The sequence below is a fragment of the Procambarus clarkii genome, chromosome 12 (assembly GCF_040958095.1).
Source record: "Procambarus clarkii isolate CNS0578487 chromosome 12, FALCON_Pclarkii_2.0, whole genome shotgun sequence".
In the NCBI taxonomy this organism is placed as follows: Eukaryota; Metazoa; Arthropoda; class Malacostraca; order Decapoda; family Cambaridae; genus Procambarus; species Procambarus clarkii.
Window position 1 is genome coordinate 5,475,591 of NC_091161.1, and position 13,816 is coordinate 5,489,406.

Below are 13,816 nucleotides of genomic sequence, written 5' to 3' on the forward strand. Positions count from 1 at the left end.
TCTAATTATTCTTATTATTTTGATTGATTTTATTATAAGAATTTGTTTGTGCATTTTATTCATGTTTTGATTTAATTAACGTAATTAAAATTTCATTGTTAAAGTTTACTTGTGTTTTGTGTCTTCTCCTTACCTTACCACAGACGAAGTTCCAGTTTTTTCTATTTTTTTTTATAACTATGTGACGAGGCCATACCCCTAGCCTTAAACAGCCGAACACCAACGCGTTACCGTCACAATATATATATATATATATATATATATATATATATATATATATATATATATATATATATATATATATATATATATATATATATATATATATATATATATGCCATATACATATATATGCTATGTTGTATGCTACAACTTGGCTGATAATAAAGCCATTCACAACTGCAGGCCTAATAAAAAAAGGAGGTGGCATAGCAATATCTTACAAAGATACCTTCATCTGCAATAGTGTCATTAGTAATAGAGACGACTATTGTGAATATACCTTTGCCAAGTTCTCCAGTAAATCCCTTAAATCCTCCTTGAACAAGAGGGTTTTTACTTGATCGAACCATATTCTTAACCTGCTGCAGGTAATTTTCAAATGGAAATGCTGAACATCTGTCCAAACTACCAAACTCTTTGGCATCAGAGGATATGTGTGTTAGGCAGTGTACATTGTACACTAAAAAATCCTTAAAATACAGCTCACGAGCCTTTAACACAAAGTACAGCAAAAGATCATGTGCATATTGGCTGTAATTTAACTGAATCAATTTAGGTGATACAAGAATAGAAATGGCTACACTCAGAGTCAGGAAATGGTCATACAATTCTTTGGGTAAGATTCCCTTCAGTACAATCTTACCGGTGTAGAGAAGGAGTTGCCTGTATTCAGTCGCTTTCCATCTATCAACCTCTGAAAGACTTCGAGGTTTACCTGTTCTTTTAGGCGTCGCTTTTTGGCCCGTGACATACGCTGCCATCTTGTGTGGTATTCTCTTCTTTCTATAATGTGTGCATACATTCTGAAGGAGAAAGGCCAAGTGCTACATTACCAATTACTATTACAAGATTATTAGTAAAGTATTGTACTGCAAAAAGCAAATAAAATGGGGTAAACTAAACTTTGAAAACAAATAATAATTAAAACAGGTAAATTAGTAAAATAACAAAGGCTTAAGCAGACATGACTCTGCTTAAGCCATGTAAAGCAGACAGATAAGATGGCAATATATAAGGGGAAAAAATTAAAAAGCTAGGATATAAAACTAATTGAGATCAAAAGCATAAATTACTAAAGTAGGGGAAAAAATAACAAATGACTTCATAAAAAAATTATCCAATTGCCAACAGCAACTTGGTAGTACGAGTCTAAGTCTAAGAAACAAAAAAAATTTAAATGCTGTTATCTGCAATGAAACAATACATACTATTGCACGTACCGAAACATTGATGAATGTAAAAAATAGAGAACTATTTGCTGAATGTCCCATAAATGGATTTAAACTATTTTACACAAAGAGGGGGGAGAAGCCATGTATGTTAGGGAATATTTGAAATGTAGTCTCGAAAAGTACACAACTGTGATAGGAAAATTAGGTCACATGGAGGAGTGGGTCTGTATACTATGGAAGACCTTGTATGCTCGGAGCTCCTTAACATTACAAATGAGGTGGTAGAGGTATTGGGATTAAAAATAGAGAAAATAAATTTAGTGATTATTCTAATATACAAACCGCCAGATGCAACGGCCGAGGAATTCACAGAACAGGTAAACAAAATGGAGAACTCGATACCTCATATTATCTTCCTAGGTGACTTCAACTTGCCTAGTCTAAGATGGAGAATAGCAAACAATAATATTATACCAGGAAATTTATCGAGACCTAACCACTCAGCTTCCTGGCAATACGTTAGTAATGAATAAATATGATATATTTACTCATTATAATGTTGGTGCTGAATGTACAACACAAAAAAACATAATTTTAATCTGAAAAAGTATCTTTTTATAAAGAAATTAGACGAAAATAAAGAGCTGGTGACGCCAAATCAAGTCGACGATCCAAGCGTCGGTTAGGTTAAGTTAGGTCAACCTAACCTAACATATCATATTTATTCATTACTAACGTATTGCCAGGAAGCTTTGTGAAGCTTGTGTAGCTTGTGGTAGCTTGTGGTAATTAGACGGACCCTCATTTTAACAGAAACTTGGCTAAGTAAAGACTATACCCAACTCTACAACTTAGCTGGTTATAAAGGCATTCATAATTGCAGGCCTAGTAAAAAAGGAGGTGTTATACCAAAACAGATGCAGAACTAGGAAACAGGATTTCTTCAACAGAAATTTTGAAATTGTTCACAATTTTTGTTACACCAAAGTTGGAGTATGCAGCAGTTGTATGGTGCCCATATCTTAGAAAGCATATCAACAAACTGGAAACGGTACAGAGACATGCCACTAAGTGGCATTAACTAAATGCCATTAAATATGCCAAATATACTACATAAATATACATACTACACATGCACAATAATTGTCCTGGGTCCAATGTCCTGGGACCTCTGATATTCATAATATATATATATATATATATATATATATATATATATATATATATATATATATATATATATATATATATATATATATATATATATATAAATATATATATATATATATATATAAATATATATATATATATATATATATATATATATATATATAAATATATATATATATATATATATATATATATATATATAGGGGGGTACCACCACTGGTGTAATTATAGGGACCCACAGCCTCAGAGAAGGGAACACAGAGCACTCAGGGAAAAACTTGACATTTAACTCTGAATACGAAAGAGTGTTCACTTCTCCTACCACCCCCCTTTTTTTTATTATGATGTACACTTTATTATGCAAGGTTATACAGTTACATATCTGATTTTATACAAAAAATGAACATTAAGAGGACACAAGAAAAAGTTCGCTTCCTAGAGGCTGTAGATTTCCTCGAACTCCTCCGACGCCGGGCAGGAACCGAGGATGCAGCGGGCATTTCCCCTCTGGATCGCTACACTGAGGCGCTGAAAGAGAAAACTTGCTGCTCTAGGGTCTCTTGTGGTGTCAATGAGCTTGGAACCAAGATCCTTAAGAAACCTTCTTGCACTCTCACCCCATGGGCCTAGGGTCTCAGACCCTATTGGAACGAAATTGTACCTTTGATCTAATTGCCTGTACTTGACTGACTTTTGTTTTTCTCTGTGTGTCGCTGCGGCTCCTGCCGTGCCGGCAGAGAGGGTGATGTATGTCGTTGCCAGGGTGGATACGCAAGTATAGTCCCATGCTAACTGCCTGCCACCCTTCCACGGACGCAGTGTGATTCCATCTGGTCGGCCGGCAAAGCTAACAGAGTCACGGTTCAGTAGGTTGCGGGGCTCTCTCTCCGCTGGACACTGAGCAGAGGCAAGGCTTCTTTTAATGATGTCGTTGACTTCGTCGTGTCTAGTGTGCCAAACACCCGATTTTCCACAGTGCAGGCCATGCAATCCATATTCGTCAGCATCTGCCTCGCCGCAAATACACCTGTGAACAGTGTGGATAGGGGCAGCAAGGCGGAGAGCGACTGCAATACGGAGCTCCTGCGGATCAAGACGTGTGCCTGTCGCAGACATAGGGACTGCCAGAAGGAAGTCCCCTGCATGGGGAGCCTGCACAGCTGTGAGGCGTGCACGATCACTGGGGGTTGTTGCTGCCTCCAGCAAAGCTGTGGCTTCTTTGTCTACAATGGGGCTGTCCCAACTGGATTGTTTCTTGGCTTTCGGCATGGCTGGTCTGAGTGCTGGGTCTGTCATGGCACCCCATTTCGTGTCACATTCCGTGTAGTGGGGGTCCTGTATCCCCGCTACATCACTCAGGGTGTATATATATATATATATATATATATATATATATATATATATATATATATATATATATATATATATATATATATATATATATATATATATATATAGCCATCAACACACCTCCAGCTAGGGCCACCAACACACCTCCAGGGCCATCAACACACCACCACCATCAACACACCTCCAGCCAGGGCCACCAACACACCTCCAGGGCCACCAACACACCTCCAGGGCCACCAACACACCTCCAGGGCCATCAACATGCCTCCAGAGCCATCAACACAACACCACCATCAACACACCTCCAGGGCCATCAACACACCTCCAGGGCCACCAACACACCTCCAGGGCCACCAACACACCTCCAGGGCCACCAACACACCTCCAGAGCCATCAACACGCCTCCAGGGCCATCAACAATTGGTGGCCCTGGAGGTGTGTTGATGGTGGTGTTGTGTTGATGGCCCTGGCTGGAGGTGTGTTGATGGCCCTGGAGGCGTGTTGGTGGCCCTGGAGGTGTGTTGATGGTGGTGTTGTGTTGATGGCCCTGGCTGGAGGTGTGTTGATGGCCCTGGAGGCGTGTTGGTGGCCCTGGAGGTGTGTTGATGGTGGTGTTGTGTTGATGGCCCTGGAGGCGTGTTGGTGGCCCTGGAGGTGTGTTGGTGGCCCTAGCTGGAGGTGTGTTGATGGCCCTGGAGGTGTGTTGGTGGCCCTAGCTGGAGGTGTGTTGATGGCCCTGGAGGTGTGTTGGTGGCCCTAGCTGGAGGTGTGTTGATGGCCCTGGAGGTGTGTTGGTGGCCCTAGCTGGAGGTGTGTTGATGGCCCTGGAGGTGTGTTGGTGGCCCTGGAGGTGTGTTGGTGGCCCTGGCTGGAGGTGTGTTGGTGGCCCTGGCTGGAGGTGTGTTGTTGGCCCTGGCTGGAGGTGTGTTGATGGTGGTGTTGTGTTGATGGCCCTGGAGGCGTGTTGATGGCTCTGGAGGTGTGTTGGTGGCCCTGGAGGTGTGTTGGTGGCCCTGGAGGTGTGTTGGTGGCCCTGGAGGTGTGTTGGTGGCCCTGGAGGTGTGTTGGTGGCCCTGGAGGTGTGTTGGTGGCCCTGGAGGTGTGTTGATGGCCCTGGAGGTGTGTTGGTGGCCCTGGAGGTGTGTTGATGGCCCTGGAGGTGTGTTGGTGGCCCTGGAGGTGTGTTGATGGCCCTGGAGGTGTGTTGGTGGCCCTGGAGGTGTGTTGATGGTGGTGTTGTGTTGATGGCCCTGGCTGGAGGTGTGTTGATGGCCCTGGAGGCGTGTTGGTGGCCCTGGAGGTGTGTTGATGGCCCTGGAGGCGTGTTGGTGGCCCTGGAGGTGTGTTGATGGTGGTGTTGTGTTGATGGCCCTGGCTGGAGGTGTGTTGATGGCCCTGGAGGCGTGTTGGTGGCCCTGGAGGTGTGTTGATGGTGGTGTTGTGTTGATGGCCCTGGCTGGAGGTGTGTTGATGGCCCTGGAGGCGTGTTGGTGGCCCTGGAGGTGTGTTGATGGTGGTGTTGTGTTGATGGCCCTGGAGGCGTGTTGGTGGCCCTGGAGGTGTGTTGGTGGCCCTAGCTGGAGGTGTGTTGATGGCCCTGGAGGTGTGTTGGTGGCCCTAGCTGGAGGTGTGTTGATGGCCCTGGAGGTGTGTTGGTGGCCCTAGCTGGAGGTGTGTTGATGGCCCTGGAGGTGTGTTGGTGGCCCTAGCTGGAGGTGTGTTGATGGCCCTGGAGGTGTGTTGGTGGCCCTGGAGGTGTGTTGGTGGCCCTGGAGGTGTGTTGGTGGCCCTGGCTGGAGGTGTGTTGGTGGCCCTGGCTGGAGGTGTGTTGTTGGCCCTGGCTGGAGGTGTGTTGATGGTGGTGGTGTGTTGATGGCCCTGGAGGCGTGTTGATGGCTCTGGAGGTGTGTTGGTGGCCCTGGAGGTGTGTTGGTGGCCCTGGAGGTGTGTTGGTGGCCCTGGAGGTGTGTTGGTGGCCCTGGAGGTGTGTTGGTGGCCCTGGAGGTGTGTTGGTGGCCCTGGAGGTGTGTTGATGGCCCTGGAGGTGTGTTGGTGGCCCTGGAGGTGTGTTGGTGGCCCTGGAGGTGTGTTGGTGGCCCTGGAGGTGTGTTGGTGGCCCTGGAGGTGTGTTGATGGCCCTGGAGGTGTGTTGGTGGCCCTGGAGGTGTGTTGATGGCCCTGGAGGTGTGTTGGTGGCCCTGGAGGTGTGTTGGTGGCCCTGGAGGTGTGTTGGTGGCCCTGGAGGTGTGTTGGTGGCCCTGGAGGTGTGTTGGTGGCCCTGGAGGTGTGTTGATGGCCCTGGAGGTGTGTTGGTGGCCCTGGAGGTGTGTTGGTGGCCCTGGAGGTGTGTTGGTGGCCCTGGCTGGAGGTGTGTTGTTGACCCTGGCTGGAGGTGTGTTGATGGTGGTGTTGTGTTGATGGCCCTGGAGGCGTGTTGATGGCTCTGGAGGTGTGTTGGTGGCCCTGGAGGTGTGTTGGTGGCCCTGGAGGTGTGTTGGTGGCCCTGGAGGTGTGTTGATGGCCCTGGAGGTGTGTTGATGGTGGTGTTGTGTTGATGGCTCTGGAGGCATGTTGATGGCCCTGGAGGTGTGTTGGTGGCCCTGGAGGTGTGTTGGTGGCCCTGGAGGTGTGTTGGTGGCCCTGGAGGTGTGTTGGTGGCCCTGGCTGGAGGTGTGTTGGTGGCCCTGGCTGGAGGTGTGTTGGTGGCCCTGGCTGGAGGTGTGTTGGTGGCCCTGGAGGTGTGTTGGTGGCCCTGGCTGGAGGTGTGTTGATGGTGGTGTTGTGTTGATGGCCCTGGAGGCGTGTTGATGGCTCTGGAGGTGTGTTGGTGGCCCTGGAGGTGTGTTGGTGGCCCTGGAGGTGTGTTGGTGGCCCTGGAGGTGTGTTGATGGCCCTGGAGGTGTGTTGGTGGCCCTGGAGGTGTGTTGATGGCCCTGGAGGTGTGTTGGTGGCCCTGGAGGTGTGTTGGTGGCCCTGGAAGTGTGTTGGTGGCCCTGGAGGTGTGTTGGTGGCCCTGGAGGTGTGTTGGTGGCCCTGGAGGTGTGTTGGTGGCCCTGGAGGTGTGTTGTTGGCCCTGGCTGGAGGTGTGTTGATGGTGGTGTTGTGTTGATGGCCCTGGAGGCGTGTTGATGGCTCTGGAGGTGTGTTGGTGGCCCTGGAGGTGTGTTGGTGGCCCTGGCTGGAGGTGTGTTGATGGTGGTGTTGTACAGCACCTAGACTGGGCAAAGTATTAGCTGCGGACAGCGGGACACTTGGGGACTGGCGCTGCACCCCCCTTCCCACATGCAGTGGGGAGACAATCGGGACAACTGTGCAAAGCATGACGGGGGGTACAAAAGCAGCCGCTTGCAAAGGGGGGGAGGGTGGGGTTTTGCGAGGGCAGCGGCGAGGGCAGGCGGAGTGAGGCAGAGCCCCATTGTGCGCCTGTATTTATACGGCCCCAAACTGCCCGCGCAACGCCGCGGGACGCACTGCGCAATTGTTTCTTTCTCCCCCGCCAGAAAAATCCCCGCTTGCGATCAAGCAGTGACCATTTGTTTGCTGATGATACTACCCTCATTTACTCCAACCCCAACCCACATACACTAAATGATGTTGTTAATAATGAACTAAAAAAAGTCCACTTATGGATGTCAACCAACAAACTAACACTTAACATAGAAAAGACCTACTACATCCTATTTGGAAGCAAATCTACAAATGCAATTCAGCTTCAGATTGACAATGTAAACATTAGCAATAAAAATGATGGAAAGTTTCTTGGCATATTCCTAGACAAGAGACTCAACTTCAGTACCCACATACAACACATAACTAAGAAAGTCTCTAAAACAGTTGGTATACTCTCCAAAATCAGATATTATGTTCCTAACTTTGCTCTCATCTCTCTATATTATGCACTAATCTATCCCTATCTCAACTATGGTATCTGTGCATGGGGTTCAACCACTGCAAACCACCTCAAGTCCATCATCACCCAGCAAAAATCTGCTATCAGAATAATATCAAATTCTGCTTTCAGACAACACACAGCCCCCTTGTTTAACTCCCTAAACATGCTAAACATAATCTCACTCCACAAATTCTCCTGTGTCAACTACATTTACAAAACCCTGTTCTTAAATGCAAATCCTTGTCTGAAACTCTTCCTGGACAGATGTAATAGGACCCATTATCACCACACCAGAAATAAATATCTCTTCGATATCCCCAGAGTTAAACTTAATCTGTGTAAACACTCTATGCAAATTAAGGGACCCAGTTTATGGAACTCACTCCCTACTGAATTGAAAAGCTGTCCAACTTTTACATCATTCAAAATCAATACTAAAAAGTACCTAATTTCATCTTCATAGTTTTTCACTTTTTGCCTTAAAATTGCACTGTATCTATTGCTACCCAATCTCCCAACCTTTATGTTCCCAACTTGAACATCTTTACCATTGAGATCATTGCTGTTTTCTTATATGTGCTGCCAATCTGTTGTATGGTGTTTATAAATCTTGTTATCTATCTTTTGCTACCCAGTCTCCCAATCTTTATGTACCCATTCTGAACATCTTTACCATTGTGATCATTGCTGTCTTATATGTGCTGTCAATCTGCTGTATGGTGTCTATTAATCTTGTTTAAATTACTAATCAAGCTGTCAATGTAATCAATCAGAGCTTTAATATAACAATGTGCTTTAATATACTTACTTATCTCTCTCATCTCATTTTTCTCTTGTAATGTATCTTTCATTTATCAATTCTGATTGATATTACCTACTTAAAATTATCTGCTAGACTAAGGACCTGCCCGAAACACTGCGCGTACTAGTGGCTTTACAAGAATGTAAATACTGTACTATCCAATGTATTCTCTCAAACCCAATGTACCTTCTTGTATATATATAAATAAAAAAAAATAAAAAAAAATATTGAACAACCTAACACCATTAATGAATGGTCCAGACCCTATTTTGGGTGTAATTTTTATCAACCCGAGTTGAGTTGTATATATAATAATTTACTTATGATCATTACACCTTTGAGTGATTAATTAGTGTCTATACCATCCTATGGTGATATAGAAGAGCTAACCTAAAGGTACTTCCATGACACTGGTTTATCACTCAAATCATTAGTGTGTATGATTGTATATATATAATGTGTATTAATTTTAAGTGCTAACCTCTAGTAGAGGTAGGATTATTGCCTAGTGAGTGCAGAATTTTACCCTAGGCTACCATCAGTGCTTGTTCAGTATTATGAGCGACCCAAGTACAAGTCCCATAAGGCTTCACCAACTAGCCAGTATGGATAATGCAGGGAGAATGAAAAGAACCCTTGCAGGTCTTAAAGGCCACTTAACAAGACAGATCAAGAAATGTAAAGATTTGTCACAACAATCTCAAGTTGATTATGCTGACCTGGAAAGCTATTATCAAGCAGCTGCAGGTAAATTTGAGCAAATCAAATGCCAAATAGCAACATATGTGGCTGAACTTGTCAACACCAATTTATCAGAAACAGAAATAGACGACATTATGGTTGATCTTGCGAATTATGAAGATCACACTCAGGCCACGTTACAGCCTTATGTCAAATTAATTGCCCAGAACAAAGCAACAACAACAACAGTTGCATCTAATACGAATCAAGCAGAAGCTCGACTCCAATTAATTTACCCACTTTCTCAGGAAAAGATGAGGAAGATTGGGACGAATTTTGGAACAAATTCGTTGACCTTGTGGCCTCAAAACAATCTTTACCAAAGAGTAGTAAATTCTCTTATTTGCAAGGCCAATTATCAGGTGAGGCTAAAACAGTAGTATCCCATCTGAGATTAACTAATGACGGCTATGATCTGGCAGTAAAACTCCTCAAGGATAATTATGCTGATCCAGAAGTAAGAACATCACATTTAGTTCATGAGCTGTTGCATTTACCCCCACCGGAGGCTTCAGCTGATTCACTCCAAGTCTTCAAGCTGGAGGTAGAATCATTGATCAATGCCCTCAGCCTGACAGCAGATACAAACGGGGCTGAGTGGGTCTTGAAAATAATTGTCCAGGAGAAAATACCTAGGGACATATTGAGACAAATGAGTGCTCATTACAATAAAAGTATCTTATCCATGAGTGAAATATCTGAGGGTTTAAAGTCAGTAGTTCATCAATTACGAACACATGACAAATTAAAACCACCAAGTAAACCCTCAGAAACCAATAATAGTAAACCACAGAGTACCAAAGGTACTCCAAATCAATCTAGACAATATAATTCAACACCAAAGTGGAACAGTAGCAGTGTGGGCGTATATGCAGTGGGACCCTCCAAGCCTATAGTTACTGTGTCACCCAAGAACGTGACACCAAAGGGTACTGGAAGCTATGGAACATGTTTGTTCTGCAATGAGAAACATTCGACTCAAAGATTTGCAACATTGCACGAGGTGCCTCAGGAAACATAACATCAAGGACTGTGAGACCCAATTACACACCTGTAATAGGTGTAACAAAGGTCAGCACCATGCAGCATTGTGCAGACACCAAAACAACGTCTCCAAACCCCAAGGTGGAAGATAGCATTCCCACCACAGTACAGTACTGCAAGGTGCAACAAACAAAGAGTGTCCAATCGGCAAAGTCTAAAGGTAATACGACTTTGCCTACTGCCCAAATTACCATCCTGAATAAGAGGGCCAAGGTCCATACCCGTGGGTTGTTTGACCAAGGATCCCAGAGAACATATGTCACTAAAAAGTTGGCAGATGAACTACAATTAAGGCCTGTAGCCCAGATGTCATTCAATATCTCAGGGTTTGTAACAGATGCAGGACCTCAAGTCTACCAGGTGGTACAACCATCAGTACGTTTAGGCAGGTACGTCTGTCGAGTACAAGCCATTGTGGTGGACAAAATACCAGTAGACCTACAAGTTCAAGGTCTGAGAGCAACAGCCAAATTCCTGAGAAATAGAAGAATAAAATTGGCAGATAATATTGTCTGATCACCTCACCGACTTCGGTCTCCTTTTTGGGACAGACTATTGCCATCGATTCATCGGTAGCCCTACTAAATATCAGGGTATAACCATGTTAAAGTCTGCAGGAGGTAAATTACTCTCAGGCCCAGTATCAAGCCTGAGGAGACCTATGGCTGCAGATAAACAATACCAATAGAAATCTAAATTTGTCAGCTGATTATATTTCTCCAGTAGCATTATACTAAGGAGATTACAGCTGACTATACCAACAGAGGTTGATGTTAGTATCATCATTTAAAGCTGAAGATGAGTTCATGAGGCCTCAGTGGCAAATCAGTGAACAGTAGCCTAAAACAGCTACAAGTCACTGCGACCAATGTCACTGAACCCACTGCAGTCTCAGAACCATACCTTACTTTAATGATGAGCTATTCAATCTTCTGAATCAATTAACTAAATTAAACCCCAATAAATCTGATGACTGATTTGATACATTTATTATTTAATCAAGATGTATTCCATGGGCCTCAGTGTTTATATATCAGTGACCAGTTACCTGAACAAACTTCAAGTTATATCTAATGTCACTGATCTCACTGCAGTCCCTGAATCATACTTGACTGTAGTACTTGATCACATACAGTCTTCTGGGTTAAATAATATGTATTTAGGCTTGAATATTAGCCTTTCAAGAGTTGACAGGGAAATGAAATCGCATTAGACTTCTAACCCCTGCAACTCTAGTACGGGACATCCGTCCTGTACGAACAGATGCACAAATGTGTGATTACTAACTACTAACATCAAATTACTCTAATAATTCGAAGGAGGAGTATCGGTGTTCGTCTGTTCTAAATAGGACTTCGACCCGTGAGCAGCCCCCTGGGGAATTATATCGGAAAATCCAACACCATTTAATAATAATATCATACAGACAGATAATAATTGCTGCTGTATTGTATACACAAGTTAACCCATAGAAAACGTAACTTGTAGTGGAATTACCGTCTATAGAAAATGGAATATCATTACCACATACTATTATAAAATCACCACCTATTATGGTGGGAATTATTCTTAAATACATTAGTCTTTGGACTTTACCATCATAAAAACATCTTATATAAATTAACTTAATTATCAGAATTAAAATAGAGTAAATGTGACCCTTCTATCACTTACTGTCATCTGGACAAAGTAAGCCAGGCATCAGTGGTGAGGGAGTGGTCAGGCATTGTTGTTGTCACCTCCGAGACGCGTGGAGCAAATTCGGCTCCTATCATATCTGGACAATGTCGGCCAGTAGCGTCAGTAGTATGGAGTGTTAGACATTGTTATTGTATGAGACCAGAGGCATAGGAGCAATTCGGCTCCTGTTAATTTTACTTGGACGAAGTGTTATGGAAACCAAAGGTGTACCATCATCAACACGCTGTCAACAAATTCAAGTTAAGTGTTCTGCCGAAACCCATTTATCTTTCATTTATGGCCATTAATGTCAGTGGATATAGGGTGAGCCATTTAGAGCATGAGTTCGCCTCATACTAAAGGTAATTAAGCCTAGGTCTGTATGGTTCCATGTACAGTGTTTTCTCTGATATAGCTGTCATATATTAGGATTCTGGCTTCACAGCTAGCGCCCTTTTGACAGGTCAAGACGAGGAAGCATGCTTTGTGTACCAGTTACTGGGTGATGGACGCTACCTCACACGAGGGAAAATGTGGTGTCTACATCCTGGTTATACCTGGTGGACTAAGGCCTGCTGTACAATAAGATAAGGAACCTCTTCAATGTATGTAGTCTAATACTGTAGTTTGATTGGCTGCATATATATAAATTCAATTAATATAAACCTCCCCTAATGTGTAGAAGATCGATTTGTGAGATTATGAGATTATTGCAGAAATACAGTCCACTTATCATTATACAAATTGCTATCGAAGTATACAAATTAACGTAAATATAAATTCATATAAATTAAATATAAATCTCACAGGTCGGTTCCCTCACCCCTCCCAGATGATACCTTGTGTTCAGCCTCCTGCTCCCTTCGCCTAATTTCAACACCATAGTGATGAAATTTCATCATCATAGTATATCCACGTGTTTGCTGTAGAAGCTGTGTCACCCCCCGGATGAACACTGTTGTGTTAGCCTGCCTGTGACGTGGCAGAACCTGGAATTGTCGTACCCGGGGCTGACTGGTGGAGAAGACTAGCCACTGGGGTGTTGTGGTGAGGAGAGTGATCAGCGGTATCACACGAGGCTCCTGCCTAGGGCTCGCAACCCTAGTATCGGTCGTGGAGTGGCCTACGCAGCAGAGCTGATTGGAACCTGCCAGCTACAGGCTGGATTTGTGGTTGAAGGCCTCCACGACGGTGCACCCAGTGGGACTGTGATTTGGCTGGCCTGTGGCCAGGGTAGATTCGTCTAGAGAATCTAAGGATTCATCGTGAGGCCACGAGAAGAGGACCAGGGCTACTCATCGTGAGCACCGTGGGGCATCCCGTGTCTTCGGAGGAAGACGAGTTATTGTAAAGTGTAGTAATAGCAACCCCACGTGTGACTGTGATATATTTATTTATGGTGGTGGTAGCAATATATATTTAATTTTGTGTATTTGTATCCCTTCCCCTTTAATTTACTTGTGTTACGGAACACACCCCTTGAAAGCCACTACTAACTTGGGGCCGGATACCCAAATTTTAATAACATCAGAGAAAGAACCCAGTTGCGACCCAATAGGGCCGTAACAACACCGCCCAGTAGTATTAGCGATAACTGTTACTCACCGTAGCCCTGTGGGTCTTCATTCAATCCTCGCGGCGCCACTGTACGCCTGGAGAGTATCCCAGTCGATCCCCGGCCGGCCTCTTTATCCAGAGATGAGTGAGAACACGGTTTGCTCTCTCAACCATGTGCCCACCCCG